The following is an 18,934-nucleotide window of genomic DNA, read 5'->3' on the forward strand; positions in this document are numbered from 1 at the left end:
TAAAGTTTATTTAGGACGTGCAGTGTTTTCAATATTCATGTATCCTAACTCTCCTTCTAAATCCTTGACACTCTGGATTCACAGTAAGTTTTAAATGAAATGACATCCTAGGCAACGATTTAAAAAAGAGACATTCATTTAATTGCTGTTTTCACCACTAATTCCGTAGTCTTATTGTTTCTTACTTAAGAATCGTTGTTGCTGCGTGTTTAATGTTGTTTGGTGCTATTCTCACTCTGGGAGTTAGTGACTCATGGAGGGGCTGGGATGACCCCCCAGGCTTCCCCTGGGCCGTTCCGACCGCTGTCTTCGCACACTCATGCACTTTCCGAAATTTGTGTTCACTTACAGTTTCTACTTCCTGGTGAAGAACTTACTTTGGAATAGTTCACATGTGACTAAAAGAAATACCATCAGTAAAAGTGCTGGCTCCCAGTTTAAACTCTGTCAGGCACCTTTAAAGCTAAGAACGCACGTGCCCCCTCCAATAGCCTCTCCCCTCCTGAGCCTCCTTGTGGACCGGCGAAGGCTGTAGCTGGTCACCGGCTGTGTGGATGGCCAGGTGAGGACCACAGGCTAACTCCAGTCTTCAGACGTTGTTATGACTAAGTGAACACGTGCACGAAGGTCTCTGTTTCACTGTTGCTTTGTATCCTTTGCTGAGGCCGTACCTCCAGCTCCTGGTGGGGTTTTCATACCCGTGGGGCCTCGCCTGCAGAGAGGCTCGGTCCTCTGTAAAATCGCGTACAACCACTAGTGTCAGATTTATATATTTTGAGAAATTTGAAGATATTTGATATTTTTAAAAACTTAGTTTTGTTGACTTAAAAAATTATGCACAACGTGAGAGCTGTGAGTTAAGTTTTATTTGGGGCAAGATGAGGACTGCGGCCCGGGACGTGGCATTTCAGGTAACTCTGAGAACTGCTCCGACCAGGCGAGGGGCTGGGAGGCTGAGGGCCAGGGTATGTAGGAGTTTGGCAGCAAAGGGCAGCTAGTCGGAACATCAAAGGATTATCGTTAAATAAAGAAATCCAGGCATCTCAAGGAATTCAGCGCTTTTCTATGTATGGGAAGACGCAAGAGTCTGGCCTCAGTGAAGTCATTCCTTTGACGTGCACCTCAGCTACCGGGGCCAGTATTTTCGGGCTGAGTTGCCTCAGGGCTTGCCACGGGGAGTGGCTGCAGCCTTATGGCTGCTAGACGGCAGCTTTCTTTTCAGCCCTGAGCTTCCTCGGCTCAAGTTGCAGGCAGGGCTGCAATCTTTGGTGACTGTGACATCCTTTGTTTATTGATATGGCAGGAAATATTCCATTTATAAATATTCCATTTACCAGATTTTAGGTGAGCAATTGAGGTTTACTTCACAAAGCATGGATACTGTTCTCTTTTAAAAACAGTGGCTGTTGATATAACTTGGGAAAGACCTCACGTGAGGAGGTAACCCAGGTCTTCCTCCTGTGCGTCTCCTTGGCTTTCACATCGCACTCTTCTGATGCTTCTGTCCCCAGACGGGGGGAGGGGGTCCCCCAGGAAGCCGGTCAGCATGACACCAGCGGGGGTCCCACAGTTAACCCAGTTCTGACACTGTCTACCTGGAGGTGGTTAAGGGCTCAGTCCCACGAGACTGCCCCTCACTTCAGATGCCAGTCGCAGGTAGCGGGTCCCCAGGTCACCCACAACTTCGCCTGACTCGGCTGCAAATCAGAGGTTCCCACGGCCCCTTCCTCTGCTTGATTAATACAGGCGAGCAGCCAGAGGAAGAGCTACCAGGGCAAGGTTTGGGGGCGTCCTCAGCACAGGAGCTTCTGTTCCCATGGACGTGGGGGGCATCGCACCCCAGGGAGGATGTTGTCACCCACCTGGATCTCCCTAAACCTGCACTTCTGGGGTTTTCATGGAGGCTCATTGCTTAGGCAGGATTGATTCGATCCTTGGCGGTGGGTGATAGAAGTCCGTCTCCAGCCCCTGCACCCCTCCCCCGAGGTCAGCGGTGGTTCCCCTGGCAACCAGTCTCCATCCTTAGGTGACCTGAGGGCTTTCCAGACACCTCATTAACATAACAAGTGACACCGTGGTCACTCTCATCAGGAGATTCCAAGGGTTTTAGGAGCTCCGTGTGGGCTGTGTCCACCGTGCTGTGTTTGGAGAGACCAGGCGTGCGGTGCTGGGGACGGGAGCACACCGTGCTTGGTCCAGTGTTTTGCAGAAGACGAGTGACCGCTGGGTTGTGTCTGCACCTCAAGTCGGCACTGCCCCCCTATGTGCCGTTAGGAGGACGCCCCCGGGTGGGGGCATGAGGGAGGGAAGGATTGGAGGCCAGAGGAGAGCAGCCAGGGCTCCGCCTCTCACCCTGTCAGCTCCCTGCTCACTCTTCTCCTTGGCTTCCTGCTTTGCATCCGACCACCTGGTGAGAGTCCTGTGTCTACACGTGGTCTTGCGTGTCTAGACGTGTTTTGCTTTTCCACCTTCGGACCTTCGGTTTGGTGGAAGGACACCATTATCACTGTGTGACACACGTTGACCTGAGGAAAGAGAGAGTTTCCGCACCAGTGGGGTGGAGTCCAAGCCATGCACCTGGCCAGGTGATGCCCTGCAGACCCGCCCACGGGGCTCAGGCCCACAGCGACCCCCTCCCTAGCAGGGGGTGGAGGGAGAGGGAGGAGAAGCCAGGGTCCCGGACGAGGCAGGTCCTGTGGGAGCGGCGGGGTGGGGCGGGTGGAGACCTGTCTTAGTGGACAGCGGGCTGCGGCTCTCCAGCCCATTGGCAGTGTCACAGCGGGGGCTGCCCAGGGGTCCGCGGCTTTTCCACTGAGCCCGCTCGTCACCCCTCCCTCCCCACGCCTGTCCCCGTCGCCAGGTGCCGAGTGTCTGCCGCTCTGCCCCCGGAGGAGCTGGGGAAGCTACTGCTTTTACTGTTTAATCCCGCGATGGAGTCTCTTTCCTAGGCACCTGCGTCCTTCATTTTCTTGTTACAGCAGGTGTGTCTCTGCTCTGCTCGCCTTCAGACTTATCGTGGTTGGTGTTCTTTCAGTTTGTGGTATATGTGTGTATATATATAGGTAAATGGCTGTAAGCGGTTTCTTTTTAAAGCAGGTCAGAAATTGCCTTTATCCGTTAGATCTACTTTTTCCTAATGTGTTTGCCTTGGCTTTCATTATTTCTTGTGTAAATACTCATTTATTATGAAGTAATAAGCCCACTTTAGGAATTCACAGTTATCTCTAAGTAGACCATTTCCTCCTCACCCCCTTTCTGTGGATCTATCCTTGAGACTCCATCTCTCTCCCACAGGCCTCATGATATAGGGTCTAATGTTTATTTCTAACCTTGTGCTTTATAATGTATAAGCCTAAGGATTTTTCTTGTTTCGTGATCTGAGCTTTCCAGCAACATGTATTTCCTACAACATCCCACTGGGTCAGCTGTTAGCCTTGACCTTGACTAATCATTTTAACGTCACCTCTCAGATTGTCAGTAATTCTGTCCCTAGAAGACAGTCAGCCTCCCTCCACAAAGGCACCGGACACAGGAGAAAAGATTGAAGTGACACTTCCTGTCCTGAGCCTGGCGCCCTGTGACTGTGGTTTGTAAGTACCATGGACTCCGCCACGGCCGTATGGAGAAAGCCTCCTTCCTAAATTAGGTTCATTGTTTTTCTAGAATGATTAAAATAAACCGAATTATCTTTGTCTGACATAACCGTAAGTGTAAGTGTTCTTAGGACTGCATATTTTATGTCTTAAGGTTGATAATCTTGGCCAGTTATTTTAAAGTCTATTTTATTAAAAAAGCGAGATTAATTTTCTTCACCCAAATCTAGGCAGATCTTGACTTCTGCAGTAGGGCAAAGGGTGATGTCGTGACCTGATTCCCCTTGGCTCCACACAGAGTTTGGAGAGCTCTGGAGATGACTAAAGAGCAGCCTCTGGCCCTGCTGGTGTGGGAGACCTGAGGAGGCTGCTGGTGCGGCTGCAGCCCTTCTGTGCTTGCGCAGCAGACAGTCGTGTCTCTGCACAGGTGCCCCTGCCTGGTCCAGAACAGCGCCTGGCCTGAACTTGAGCTGACTAGTGGGTCTGAGGCCTTGGGTCCCCACCGTCCCTCAGGGAGCAGTGATCCCACTTCTGCTCAGACTCGCTTGGTCTCCCTGGGGCTGGTGTTGGAGGCTGAGGACCTGAGAACAGCCTGGGCAGTGGCTGAGGCTGCTGTTTGGCTTCATGCCAAGGCGCATGTGGGACAGAGGTGTCTGTGGAGGCCGTTCTGAGTCCAGGTCTGATGAAACCAGAGGCGGCTGATCAATCAGATTACAGCCTGCGTCTAGTTTGTAAACGGAAAAACAAAGAAGAAATGGCAGATCTGTGTGTGCCTTGATGTGCACGCTGCTGTCGGTCAGTCTCCAGCCTGTCAGCACCGCCCGGCAGGGTCTTCTGTGCAGCCGTCACGCAGGCATGGAGCCCGCCTGCGGGGAAGCCCACCTGTGTGGGGTCTCGCGGGGGCCGATGTGCTGACCTCCTGTGACGTCAGGGGGGAGAAAAACCTCCGTCCAGAGTTGAGTTGGGCCCAGCTTGTGGCCCTTTGAGCTCCCTGTCTTCCCTGGACAGTGGGTGTCTAGGAAACCCAGACCCTGGGATGTGCTGAGAGGTTATAAGTGATCGGACTGGCCCCTGGGACACAGGCAGAGGGACCCTCAGGTCGCCAAGGTTGTGCATCACCTGTTCCTCTCACGTGGGTCCAGCGCAATTCTCGGTGCCCTGGAGCTGGGAAGATCAGGACACTTTTTTCTCTTTTTCTTTTAAAATTAGTCTTTCTTCTGAGAATGCCAGCTGCTTGCAGACTGGAAGCTCAGCGGGTTTATTCATATTTAAGTTGGCAGACTTTGAACTGGAGGCCATTTTACGTTGCAAGGGTAAGACCTACGTTCAAAGGATCTTTGGTGTGAACTTTGTGTAACTTTAAAAGTTTGCTTTGCCTGCCACGTGTGGAGGTCAGAGGTGAGGAGGACAAGATGCGCTGGTCCCCAGCGCCAGCTGCTCTCACCAGGCTGGCGGGTTACCGCCACGCCGCCCTGGCCTCTCCTGGCGTCCCCAGTCCCGCTGGCAGCCCGGCGCCCTCCCTCTTTGTCCTGGGGCTCGGCCAGGCCGCGTCAGGGACCCTGAAGTCGGCTCTGCCCGTGTTCTTGCCGCAGTCTTGGTGTGGTGCCTGGTCACCCTCACACCTGTCAGGCTGAGCGACGTCTCCTCGCCCCTCCTGGTGTCCGCTGAGCTGTGGGGATGACCGACTCCTGCCCGCCCCCCCGGCCCCCCGTGGGCCCTACAGCCCAGGCCACTTCTGAGCCGACTGCCTGTGCCCTGCGCCCTGAGGGATCCCTGCCGGCCTGGGGTGGGGCCCAGGCCACACCTCACCTCCTTGTGGAGGTCACCCCTCCCTTGTCATCTGTCCGCTCATGTGACAGTCCCTGAACTCTCCAAGCCTCCACTGGCCTCAGTGCCCACGCCTGCCCCCCATCCCGCTGGTCTATCCTTTAAGACCCAACTGGATGTCCCCTAGACCCGGCTCTGTGTTCTCACAGGGACGCTGCGCTTCCCAGCACTTTCACAGCCGTGTTATGTGTTTAGTCCGCGGGCTTGGGCCGGGTCAGCTCTCCGTGGGCCGGGCCTTGAGCTGCGGGCCCCAGTGGCAGGGCCTGTCTGCTCCCTCCTAATGTCCTGGTGTCCTGATGTCGAGCCCCCGGCCCCAGCCTGTGTGCAGCAGGCACTCAGGGAGACCGCAGGGAGCACCCCTGCCATATTGCTTGTTTGTTCCTCCTTGCTGGAAATTAAGATTTCAGGAGCCTCCGCATTCACGTTGCTGGCTCGTGTGCTGTGATGAGCAAAACCAGTGGTCGTGAGGTGAGTCGTAGGCCATTCACTATGCGTAGAGTTTGCACAGTGCACCTGTCTGTACTGTGCTTTATCCTTCTTTTCTCCCAACGGCGCTGTAGTGGCTGCTTACTGAGACTGTGGGTGTGAGAGTTCAGGGGATCACACGGGGCTCTGCAAGCCGTGTGACTATCAGCACAGCTAAAGCTGTGTCCACAGTTCGAGTTCATCATTAATTCTCTCACGACCGGTCCGTGCAGGCCTTCTGCTTGCTCACATCCATGTTCGAAAATCAGATGGCCCTGGTGGAGGTCGACCCCACCACCCCGGTGAGGTCTCAGCAGCGCCCTGGTGTGGGAAGGGATCTGTCAGTGCCGCCCCGGTACAGTCTTTCAGGAAGGTTGTGTACGTGTGGGTTTATCACTCGGGAGAATTTAGATTCCTTTTTATCTTAAGAAATAGAAGTAAAGTTTAGTAAACTCCCAGCTATACCAGCAATAAAGAAATTATTGCTCACACCATGGCTCCTATCTTGTTTAAAACTAAATGGCTTGTGGTTTATTTTCATGTGAAACATTATTTTATTTCAGGATAGAAGGTAGACTTTACAACAGGACTTTTATTAAAAATAGGAATTCATTTTTTAGCAGGATAAGAATAAGCTTGACGGTTTTCCTCACTTCCAAATGCTGCACATCTGTATCTGCATGAATTAATCGTCCAAAACTGCCTTTAAGTTGCACGTCTCCTTGAAATAACTCCGTCATATGTTTGCTCTCATAGACCAGTTTTGTGTTTTTATTTTAGCTCCTGTGTCTTATTGACTCCTCCGCTGTATTTTGGACTTGTTAAGGAAAAAAGTACTAAGCCGGCTACTCACAAACAATCTGGTTAGTGTAATGTAGTCTGAAATACAAAATGCAGAGGGGTTCCTTGTCTGAGTTACCTTTGTTTAGCTTCGCTCTGTCGTTTTGTGAATTTACGTTCGTCGAAGTGCAAATTCAGCGTTTTCTTCTTCCTTCACTCCTTCCTTTCTGTGCCTCTCGCGTGTTTTCACACGGTGTTTGTGGTGGGGAATGTGCTGACGTTTCTTCTCCTGAGTTGGGTATAATTCACAGGAATTCAAAACGTGAAAAATACTGGTGGTGGTTCCTTAGTGGCCAGCACAGAGTAGACTTATTGTGACAAAAGTTTGTTCTTGTTTCCCTTTGCTGAAGAGTTTCACATTTTATTTATTTATTTATTTTATTTTATTTTTATTATTATTTTTTTTTGCGGTACGTGGGCCTCTCACTGTTGTGGCCTCTCCTGTTGCGGAGCAAAGGCTCCGGACGCGCAGGCTCAGCGGCCACGGCTCACAGGCCCAGCCGCTCCACGGCATGTGGGGTCTTCCCAGACCGGGGCAAGAACCCGTGTCCCCTGCATCAGCAGGCTGACTCTCAACCACTGCGTCACCAGAGAAGCCCAAAGAGTTTCACATTTTAAAGCGAATCTCAGACATGATGCTACTTCTGCGTCCTGCATGTGCATTTCTTTTAATTTTTAAAATTTATTTATGTTTGGCTGTGTTGGGTCTTTGATGCTGCGCACGGGCTTTCTCTAGTAGTGGCAAGCGGGGGCTACTCTTCGTTGCAGTGCATGGGCTTCTTATTGCGGTGGCTTCTCTTGTTTGGGAGCACGGGCTCTAGATGCGCAAGCTCAGTAGTTGTGGTGCATGGGCTTAGTTGCTCCGCTGCACATGGGATCTTCCTGGACTGGGGCTCGAACCTGTGTCCCCTGCATTGGCAGGCGGATTCTTAACCACTCACCACCAGGGAAGTTCCTGCATGTACATTTCTAAAGCACACTGCCGTTTCCTTACCCAGCTTCGGTGCCAGCATATCCGCACCAGCAGGGATTCTTTGGTGTCGTGTATTAGCCAGGCTTTTCACCTTTGAGTATGATATTAGCTGTGGGTTTACCGTAAGTGGCCTTTGTTATGTTGCGATATGCTCCCTCTATACTAACTTTGATGAGAGTTTATCATGAGTGGATGTTGAATTTTGTTAAATGCTTTTCCTGCATCTATTGAGATGATCATGTGATTTTTAGCCTTCCTTTTGTTAATGTGGTGCATCACATTGATTGATTTGTGAATAGTGAACCATCTTTGCATCCCTGTAATAAATCCCACTTGATCATAGTGTATGATCCTTTTTATACATTGTTAAATTCAACTTGCATATATATAATTCTTTTTTTTTTTTTGTGGTACGCGGGCCTCCCACTGTTGTGGCCCCTCCCGCTGTGGAGCATAGCCTCCGGACGCACAGGCCCAGCGGCCATGGCCCACGGGCCCAGCCACTCCGCGGCACATGGGATCCTCCCAGACAGGGGCACGAACCCGCGTCCCCTGCATCGGCAGGCGGACTCTCAACCACTGCGCCACCAGGGAAGCCCTCAACTTGCATGTATTTTGTTGAGGATTTTTGCATCTGTATTCATCAGTGATACTGGCCTGTAATTCGTTTGTAGTATCTTTGTCTGGCTTGGGGATCAGGGTAATGGTGGCATTGTAGATGAATCTGGGAATGTTTCATCTCTTCAAGTTTTTGGAATAGTTTGAGAAGGATGGGTATTAGCTATTTATATGTTTGGTGGAATTCCCCCGTGAAGCTGTTCAGTCCTGGACTTTTGTTTGCTGGGAGTTTGTAAATTACAAGTTCAATTTCACTGCTAGTGATCCATCTATTCAGATTGTGTATTTCTTCCTGAATCAGGTTTTGAAGATTGTATGTTTCCAGAAATTTGTCCATTTCTTCTAGGTTGTCCAGTTTGTTGGTATGTAACTGTTTATAGGATTCTCTAATGTTTTTTTCTATCTCTGTGGCATTGGTTTTAATTTCTCCTCTTTCATTTCTTGTTTTTGTTTATTTGGGTCCTCTCTCTTTTCTTCTTGATGAGTCTGGCTAAAGGTTTGTCAATTTTGTTCTATCTTTTAAAAAAAAATCTCGTTTCATCGATCCTTTCTATTGTTTTTTGTCTCTATTTTATTTATTTCCTCTCTGATCTTTATTATCTCCTTTCTTTTGCTGACTTTGGGCTTTGTTTATTCTTCTGTTTGTAATTCCTTTAGATGGAAGTTTAGGTTGTTTACTTGAGATTTTCTTGTTTCTTGAGGAAGGTCTGTGTCACTTTAAACTTCCCTCTTAGACCTTATTTTGCTGCATCCCATAGACTTTGGAAAGTTGTGTTTCCATTTTCATTTGTCTTGAGGTATTTTCTGATTTCCTCTTTGATTTCTTTATTGACCCATTTGTTTTTTAGTGGCATGTTGTTTAGTCTCCACATGTTGGTGCTTTTCTCATTTTTCTTCCTGTAATTGATTTCCAGTTTTATGATATTGTGGTTGGAAGAAATGCCTGATAGAATTTCTGTCCTCAGTCTCTTGTTGAGACTTGTTTTGTAGCCCAGCATGTGATTTATCTTGGAGAAGGTTCCATGTGCACTTGAAAAGAATGTGTATTCTGCTGTTTTGGGATGGAATGTTGTAGATATCTATTAAGTCCAACTGCTCTGTTGTGTTATTTAAGACTAATGTTGCCTTATTGATTTTCTATCTGAATGATTTGTCCACTGATGTCAGTGGGGTGTTAAAGTCCCTACCATTACTCTATTGTTGTCAATTTCTCCCTCTGTATCTGTTAATATTTGCTTTATATATTTAGGAGCTCCTGTATTGGGTTCATATATGTTAATGAGTATAATATCCTCTTGTATTGCTCCCTTTATCATTATATAATGCCATTCTTTGTTTTTTTTTATAGCCTTTGTTTTAAAGTCTGTTTTGTCTGATATGATTACTGCTACTCCTGTGTTCTTGTAGTTTCCTTTGCATGAAATAGCTTTTTCCATTCTCTCATTTTCACTCTGTGTATGTCTTTAGCTCTGAAGTAAGTCTCTTGTAGGCAGCATATAGGTGGTATTTCATGGTTTTGAATAAGAGTTTATATATATATATATAAATTTATGTAAACATATATATAAATGTTATGGAGTAAAGTTATACATGTAAATAGGGAAACATTCACCTTGTTTCTGGTTTATTTTTTATTTCTAACGCCACTTTGGACTATCTCAATTATTTTCTCTTATCCTCCTTGAAGTGAGGAGTGCCCTTTGGAGAGTCCTCTGTCAAGCAGGCTCATCAGGCAGTTTGCCGTGGCCCACGACCGAGCTCCCGTGCTCTGTGTTCAGTATTCAGGTACACAGTCCAGCCGGAGCCACGCTTCTCTGCATTTGTAAGAGTCTCTTACCTGCCCACTGTTCCATTTTAAACAGATTTTAAAAATCTTGGTTACTTGAAGTTATATGACATTGTTTGAGTCGAGATTAAAATCAAAACTCACTTCCCCTGGAACGTTATTAGAATTAGCCCAGAGCGTCTGTGTGTGCCCTGCAGTTCCTGCAACACGAGCACTGGGTCCGGGTCTGCACTCCGTGTGTGGGGCCGTCTCCTCCATAAGCTCCAAGGGAGCCTGGCAGGAGGGCTGCACATAGAGGCTTATTCATAGACAAAGGGAAGCTGCAGAATAGCCACCAGCTGCCCCCTGGAGGCCTGGTCTTCTGCTTCCTCAGTGGGTTGAGCCCTTCCTCCCCCAGCTGGAGTAGGGCACGCAGGGCCGGGCACTCTTGGCCTCGTGGCAGCACCGTGATGTCAGGTGCATCAGAATGCCTTTAATTCCTTTCTGGGACCTCAGCAATTTTCTCGGTGAGGTTTGGAAGAAGTCGGGAGGCAGTTTTCATCCAGGCAGCTTCACTCTGAGCTCTTCTTTTCAGAAGTAAACGTCATTTCTGCTCCCTAGATTTGCTTACAGGTGAGAACATGCCTTTGCTCCCAACCCAGGGTCTGTCGTGCACCAGCACCCCCTCACCCTAACCTCCATGAGTGCTTGCCATCTGTGCAGAGCAGATCCCTAAAGCTCACGGTTATTTATAACTGTGCTGACTTCCTTCTGTTTTTCATATAATTCTAGCCAAAGAATTTTTTTGAATAATTTTAGGAAATTAGATATGTAGTGTTATCAGTAAACTGAATATTTTTGTGATACTCAACGTGCTTGCTTACAGAGTGTTTGATTAAAAAGTGGGCCCTCAAGTTTGAATGTTGGATCTATAGCTGATTTCTCCCTTGTTTTAGGGAACTGTTCACATGGAATGGCTTAGCCGAGCATACGCCTCTCAAGAGCTGTTGAGTGGGCGGCCTGGGCTCAGACCTGCGTCCTGGGCGTGACCCTTGGCTCCCCGCCCTCAGGCTCCTCGCTGTAGAAGAAGTCGGGCCACGACGTGGGGCACCCGGCGGGCCCTCGGTGCCCGGGGATGGGGAAACTGTTGTTACCTGTTTCAGGTTTCCTCACTACCTGGGAAAACGAGCACCAGGTTAACTGGAGATTCTACATTTTATCTGCTGCAAGTGTGGCTCCTCTGAGTTCTGATTTATAAGCAGGAGATGGACAGCAGCTGGCCTGTGGCTTAGTCAGCCACTTGTCCCTGGTCTTCAGTGACGATCTTCAGTGATGATCAGGGACACCTGCTGTTTTTTCAGGTAAAATGTAGAATTTTAGTTCATGTGGATTTATGAGTGGGTCTTGTTACCAAACTAGGTCCGTTTGCCAGACGCTGAGATGCCATGGGGTTATTCATGACGAGACAGGAGAGCACATCTCAGATTCGCTCCCCAAGGGTGGGGACTGAAGCCCTGGTAACCAAGGGACCCGTACGTCAGAGGCGTTACCTATAGCGCTGGCTAGGGAGTCAAAGATAAGGCGAGCTTGGTCGGGACGCGTTACCCGTGAGGGTCCTGACCAGCTCTTCCCTCACCTGCTGTTCTGTAGGACGAGCTCGAGGGTTTCTGTTGGTCACCCATTGCTGTTAACCCTGTGGGCATGGTTTCTGGACAGGCCTTTTACCCTATGGGGCATGGTTTCGGCCTCATTATGGTCCTGTTATTAGTTGCTAAGTGCAACTCTCGTTCCCTTCAAGACGAGGACAGACTAGAACCATGGCTTGAACTGGGGAATGAAATGATGAGATTTAACAAACCAGATTCCACTGAGCTCCGCTAGACCAAGAAGTGTGAGTGTAATTTGTGAGACCGGAACTGCGGGCATATTTGTGGCAGGGGCCCCGAGGTTTTGGGGGAGTGAAGTCGTCTTACAGACAGGACAGAAACATGGTTTGGAAGTTAGTAGCGTTTGTAAATAAACATTTTTATGAACGGAACAAGGCAAAGAACTTTTTTAAGCAAGCAGGTTTGAGATGAGGGCAATGATGTTAAAATCACTGCCGCTTTGGCCTTGTAACTGGGACCTGCAGGTTCCTGGTCCTAAACCTTGAGGTCTCGCCCCTCTTCGTGAGACTCCTGTGCTGCTTGCTTCAAAACTTACACTCGGTAGGTATTGTAACAACAGCCGAAAAAGCAAAATAGCTTTCACTAGTCCGTGCGTTTTTGTGAACTATAGAGGAGGAACCAGGGGTCACTGGCCCCAGCCGGTGGGGAGGCCACACCTGGCAGTGGATGAGAGCACGCCCCGGCCTCTCTCCGGGTTCCCGGCCTCGGCTCTTCCCAGAGTCTGCAGCCGGCTCCGGACAGAGGGAAGGAGCGGCCCTTCCCAAGGGCAGACCAGGGCCTGGGGGCCGTGCTTCTTGCAGCGTCTCTTTTCCTCACCCACCCAGCCTCTAGCCCATGTAATTCCAGGACGGCCCGTGGCTCCGCCGGGCTCAGTGCCTGTGTCGGGAGTGCGCTCTTAGGGCCCCTCGTGCGCGTACACCGGGCAACCCCCATGATGGGTGTCCACGGTGATTGCGTTGGTTGTGGACGTCTCTCTGTGGATTTTATTGTTGGCAAAAGGGCTTCTGCTGAGTTAAGAAAATGCAGTAGATAGTCCAGCTTGCATTTTAAAATGGGCTCTATTTCGATTTTGGGGAAAAGAGTCATCATTAGCCCCCTTTCCTGTTATCAGCACAGCATTTTACCCCATGCGGGTAGTTGGTTAATGGGCATACGGTTCAGCTTTGAAAATAGGATTGGTCTCTCAGCGTTTACCCGGAAGGCAGGAAAGTGGGTTTTTGTTTCCATCATCATCTAAGGGAAATAGGAGGAGTGTGTTCTGGATAGTTTGATTGTGGTCAGTATTAGGTGCTAAGTTAAAATTCCCTCCTGGAGGACCTGACCTCTGAGAGCACAAGCAGGTGGTGTGTCCCGTGTGAAAACCACGGATCACAATAATATTTAATTTGCTAACAGGGTCTGTGTTTATGCTTTAGGCTTTAGAACGTCGTTTCCCACCACACGCTGCTGTCTGGCATGGAGACGTGGGGAGCCCGGCCCCATGCCTCCTCTTAGCCTGCGCCTGGCACCGGGCAGACGCGGGGACAGGCTGGGTGGGTCTGAACGCGTCCCTGGGGGGCCCACCCCCTCTCATGTCGGGCTGAGGGCAAGGGGTGTAAAGCCAGATTAAAGTAATTAAAATTTCATTAAGTATTACGGAATTGTATGAAAACGAATTCTTATAAACGGATGCAACTGAGCTGAGAACTCTTGCTTCTGGGTCTTGAGTCCTTCGTCTGTCTGGGCGCTGCCGAGTTGGCCCCCTTCCCGCTGCCCTTCCTGTTGGTGGGGACCTCGCGCCCCGTCCCTGTCCACCCACCGTCCGTCCTGCTCCTCGCCTGGGCGGGAGCCTCCTCCCTGGGGGAGAGAGGACTGCGGGCCTGGGTTTTGTGTCGCTCACTCTGTTTCTAGAGCGCGTCCCAGCCCACACCCGGCACATCGGTCTTCTTCGGAGGCGAGAGAAGAGAAGACGTGTGTGCCACGTGGACACAGAGGAAAGCGCGTCCTGGCTGGGGTCCCTGGGGTCCCGGCGCTCACCCCGAGGCCACGCGTCGGCACAGGCCTCCGGCTCCGCCCTTTGTGTGCCCAGGCGGAGCTTGGAGGAGAAGGTCCCGTTGGGGTCCCGTTGTTGTCACTGGGAGTTGCGGGTCTGTCCTGAGGCTCCGGGCAGGCTCCTTACGGCGTCTGCTCCGCGGCGCCCCTGCCTGCTTGGGTACCGCAGCCGCGCCGTCGGGAGCTGGGGAGGAATGCTAGTCAGTGGTGGGAGGGCTGGGAGGACGAGAGGAGGGTGTTCCGCTCCGCAGTGGATGACTGGGTGCCCCGCTGAATCCACCACGCGTGGCCCCGCGGCCTCTTGCCGCCTGGGGAGGTGGGTGGTGCGAGCGCCCTCGTTTGACGTGCGAGGAAAGGCCGCTCAGCGCGACAGGGGCGCGTCTGGAGGTCCGAAGGGACGGTGTCGGGCCCTCCGCGCCCACGCGGGGGCCGCAGCGCCGTCTCTGCGCGGGGGGCGCGGGGGCGCGGCGTCCCGAGGAAGCGCCGAGGTGCCGCCCCTTCTCCGGCCTTGGTGCTTCGGCGAAGCTCCCGGAAACTTACACCAGAGGGCAGCAGAGCCATTTCGGATAGTTTTCTGCTCGGTACACTTTAGCGCTCAGCTTTCTCGAGGGCATGTCACAGAGCTGCAGTGTGCATCTTTCCCGGGGTTTCCAGTTCTTCCTGTTAGTTTTCTGACAGGTGTGACGTGGTGATGTTGCAAGTCACTGTCTGATCTCTAAATTACCATCTGTAATTCACACGCCGAGCCCACGTGAGCACAGGCTCCTTGCGACGGCAAGGATGTCTCCTAGCCCTGCAATTTCAGTCACGAAGTGTCAGACTCGGGAGATCTGAGGCCTTGGATCGCCCAGGATCACGGCGCCCAGGACGTGGGGCTGGAGCCCTTCCCAGCGCGTGGCAGCGGCTCAGAAGCGCAGCTTTGCTGCAGCACAGGGAGCATCGCTGGTTTTCTGGTGCGAGTGTCTCCCCGTCGCCCGCCGGCGCACCCGCTGGAGTCTAGTGGGCAGCCCAGCCCTGCCCTTTCCGTTTGGCACCCCTTCTCGCAGGACGGCAGTTTTCATTTCCTAGACTCCAAGAACCCACCTCCAAGAAGCCTCTCGCCGCACGGGCTCCTCAGCGTGGCAGGCGGTGGCAGCGTCTGGGGGTGACTTTAAGGGTGCCCCTCCCCGCCGCCGCTGTGAAGGCCTTTCGAGTTGGTCACTAGGGCGGGGCGGGACGGGGCCCAGACAGAAGCCACAGCGCTTGCCGCCGCTTCATCAGGACGGAGCTGAGGGGCCGGGCAGCCCAGCGCTGGGGCCGACGGGGCGCGGGACCCCTCGTCTGGACGGCCATCGCGCTGGCCAGCGGCATGACCTGGGCAGTACTGCCTGTCCCTTCCTGAGCAGACGCTTATTTTCCTGTAAAAGGAGGGGATGGATGCAGTAAGTGATAACCGGTCCGTTATCTGCAAGTTTAATTATTCTGATGCTGTAATTGCTGGTCAAGCCGATGGGTTACGTCACAGTTCAACACCTTCTTCAGAAACCATATTTAGCCTTTAAATGAAGTAAAACCCACCTCCTTGGGCGTTGGTTCCCCTGGGTCGCTTGGCTCGGAAATGCCTCTGGCTTCCAGCGTTACTTCTTCCTGGACGAGGTGCGGTTCTGGTGTTTTGGATGAAGGTACTCGGTCCTTCCTGCTCTGTCCCGCTCAGGTCACGACAGAGCAGTGAGCACTGCCCGCTTCCTGGGACGGACGCTGAAGGTGTGGTCGGTCCGCAGGACAGAGCTGGCACTGCGTCTGGTAATGATGACCCCAGGGAGACTGTCAGGCAGTCCGCTGTCCGGGCAGAGCTTCTCCAGGGTCCCCGTGTCCTACCCTAACCAGGAGGCTGGGCAGCTGGACAGCACGGTGACACTGATCAGGACTTTCTTCTGTGTGTTCGTGCGTGGTGTGCGTGTGTGTGTACACATACGTGACATGCTTGCGTGCACAGCACACAAGTACATGCATGCGTGCACATATGTACACACAGTTAAATAAGCCTTTCGTTTGTGTGGCCTAAAAATGACAGCGATTAATACTAAAATACTGGAATAATTTAAATATAAATTCAACGTAATTTTATAGTACAGATGAAAATATGCCCAAGGGATACTATGTGGAGGAAGTACCTTCTGGGGAAAAAATGCCTTGTTTCAGTGAACTTATAGGAGATCATTTGGAAATAGAATGGGAAAGGGGGACAGGAAGATGACCGGAAAAGAGGTGATGACAGGAGACGCGGCTTCGATTCATCAGATTATGTGCTGGCAAAAAGCATATTTTCAAGAAAGCTGTTAGCATTTATTTTCTATGAGTCTTGTAAAAAGGGACTGAATCCTGGGGAAACTAATCAGGAAGGGAAAGTTGGTTAATTCCCAGGCCTCTGCAGGGTGAGGCGCTCGGCAGCAGTGAAGAGAGAGGGAATTTGTTTTAGGCCCTTAGTCCTATCAGCTTCTACCCTGTGACATGGGCTGTGCAATGAGGCAGCAGACACCTCAGAACTATGTTTTAAAACAGGTTTAGAATTTTGGCTTGAATATGTTTACTGCCCAGTTATTTTAGAGTTTTTAAACGGCCAGAATTCAAAACACTCATTACAGTAAAATTTAATCATGTAACATCTTTTAGAAAGTCAGGAAGAAAAACCAAAAACTAAGCTGGTTCTAACGAAGTACATTCTATACAGTTAGAATAAATAGATATTTGGTGTTAAGATGAAAGGATTTCATATTTAGAGAGTAGAGTTTTTATTGACATTTATTTTGTTAGTAATGCTTACTGATTTTCATTGCAGGGCAAAGACATTTCCTAAGCCTGTACAGTCTGTGCAGTTTTATTACATAGACGCGTTTATTTTGTCGTCCTCGGCCTTGAGTTTCAGCTGCTCGAGCATCACATCGACACCAGCAAAGGCGCCGCATGAAGGCAGTCATCTCCTCTCGGGCCTGTCCTGTCTGGACTCGGGGTGCCGCATTGCAACAAGGAGTTATGTGTAAATAAGCGTTTACATTTACAGATGCCATCCAAAATGTGATAATAGCCTCCGTTACCAGAAATCCCCCTTCTCCACACGTGGAGCTTCCCTGTAGGGCCGTCCCTGGGCTTGGGGTGATGTTGCCAGTGGCCGGGGCTCAGGAAAGGGGGTCATCACCCTGGTTCAGCAACATATTTAACTCATTTCGTATGTAGAACCATTACTGTTTATAATAAGTTGAAATTGCGGAATATTTCATATATATCCACAGATGTACGTTTGTGTGGGCTACTGCACACCTGCCTGGCCACACCTGACTTTGGCAGATATTAATGCTTTACTGTCTTTGTTTTCAAAACTTTTCGAGGAAACGAAACCTTGCAGAGAAAACTGGAGGCCTCCCCTCCGAGCCCCGTTCCCCCCCCCCCGCTTTCCTCTTCCCGAGACCAGCGTGCTCGCTTCCCATCCCTGCTCTGTATTTGCTGTGCATCCAGGTGTCCTTGTGGTTTGATGGAGGGGTTGCGTGTGACGCGCCTTTCGTGCTTACAGCCGTGCTTATTCCTTTAGTGTTAGTAAAATATGATTATTAAGTGGCATGAAAACTTTTTTTTTATTTTCAAGTTTTTGTAAGGTAGAATCTTTAGTTGTAGTGAAAGGGAAACAAAATGATGGATCATATTTCATTCTCTTCCAGGTATAAACAGAAGAGCAGGTGCACACCTGTTTTCAGGATCCCCATGACAGATGCAGCAGCAGATTACTAGCTTATCAGCAGTGAGTGATTTTTATTCCTGTATCCTTTCTCTGCTGTCCTCCCATCACATCCTTACCATTGCCCTTCCAGCAAAAGCATGTGCTGAAGGTCCAAGCCCCAGGCTTGGGCTGAGCGCCGGGAACTCGGGGAGCTCATGGTCCTTTGTGTAATGGCTTCATCTCAGTCGTGAAAAGAGCCCCCAAGGAAAAATAAAACTGGAGGCAATAGAGCATATGACATATAGCAGGGTGATATAACCTGATGCTTCTGGCCTATTAAATAACATAGTAATTTAGTACATTTAAAAAGTAAACTGCTACACTTAGTATGTGCGTCCTGTGGTGAATTGAACAGTTTACCCCATTTCATGTGGAAGATGGCAAAAATTACAGCGGTTGCTGTTGATAGGAAATTGATTCCAAAACTTTAAGTTTTGAGCTTTTGTGGCTAACATCATCATTTTAACTTAAAGAGCACTGATTTTAATTTATTTAGAAGCAAAGCTCTGAGCTTCAGACACTCATTTTATAAACTTTTAATTTATTCAAAGGTCTAAGTCAAAATCTTTTGAAAAGTGTTACACTTGAAATTTCAGAAGGACTGATACAAGGTGTTACAGGTTCTAGTATATTTTGGTTAGAAATGTGACATTTTTATGCTAGAACCTTTTGCTAAAAGAAAACCCCAAACCAACCAACCAAAAAGCACCTATAGCAGAAATGTGTTACCCTGATTATTCTGGCCTTGAGTGAGGATTTCTGCGTATTTTGGTGTTAGCATTGGGTTTATTATTGAACCTAGTACTCTTTCTACTCTATACTTTTCTGCCACATATACTTTCTTTAAAAATTTATTTTATTTTATTTATTTATTTTTGGCTGCGTTGAGTCTTCATTGCTGTGCGCGGGCTTTCTCTAGTTGCGGCGAGCGGGAGCTACTCTTTGTTGCCGTGTGCGGGCTTCTCACTGCAGTGGCTTCTCTTGTTTTGGAGCGCGGGCTCTAGACACATGGGCTCAGTAGTTGTGGCACGTGGGCTCAGTAGTTGTGGTCCACGGGCTTCATTGCTCCGCGGCATGTGGGATCGTCCCAGACCCGGGCTCGAACCCATGTCCCCTGCATTGGCAGGCGGGTTCTTAACCACTGCGCCATCAGGGGAGCCCTCCCACATATACTTTTTAAGACAGTGCTCTGGGCTAAACATTGAAGGTTAGGTCATTGGTACATTGTCCCTCCTATGCCACATTGATGAAGTTTACCCACCACGTGCTGTGTCGAGGGCTTGTCCTTCATGTGTGCAGCCTGTGCCTGGGGTCTCTCCCGCCCATGGCCTCGCCGTCTAACCTCTGGCTCAGACCTGTCTTCCAGCTCAGTACCTACATGCCGGATGGCCGTTCCACCTCTAT

At 50.1% G+C, this 18,934-nt stretch overlaps 1 long non-coding RNA gene across 2 annotated transcripts in view; it reads left to right on the forward strand.

Moving 5' to 3' along the window:
- The first annotated feature begins 405 nt into the window (after positions 1 to 405).
- Positions 406 to 18,934, forward strand: part of LOC117196251 (uncharacterized) — a 150,236-nt gene continuing 131,707 nt past the window's right edge. Inside the window, exons 1-3 of one of the 2 annotated variants that reach the window (XR_004476336.2) lie at positions 406 to 562; positions 16,598 to 16,795; positions 17,472 to 17,551. This is a non-coding gene — a long non-coding RNA (uncharacterized LOC117196251). The remainder of the gene's footprint in view (positions 563 to 16,597; positions 16,796 to 17,471; positions 17,552 to 18,934) is intronic. The other variant, XR_007470654.1, reaches the window with a different exon arrangement.

Source organism: Orcinus orca, chromosome 12 (genome assembly GCF_937001465.1).
Source record: "Orcinus orca chromosome 12, mOrcOrc1.1, whole genome shotgun sequence".
Classification (NCBI taxonomy): Eukaryota; Metazoa; Chordata; class Mammalia; order Artiodactyla; family Delphinidae; genus Orcinus; species Orcinus orca.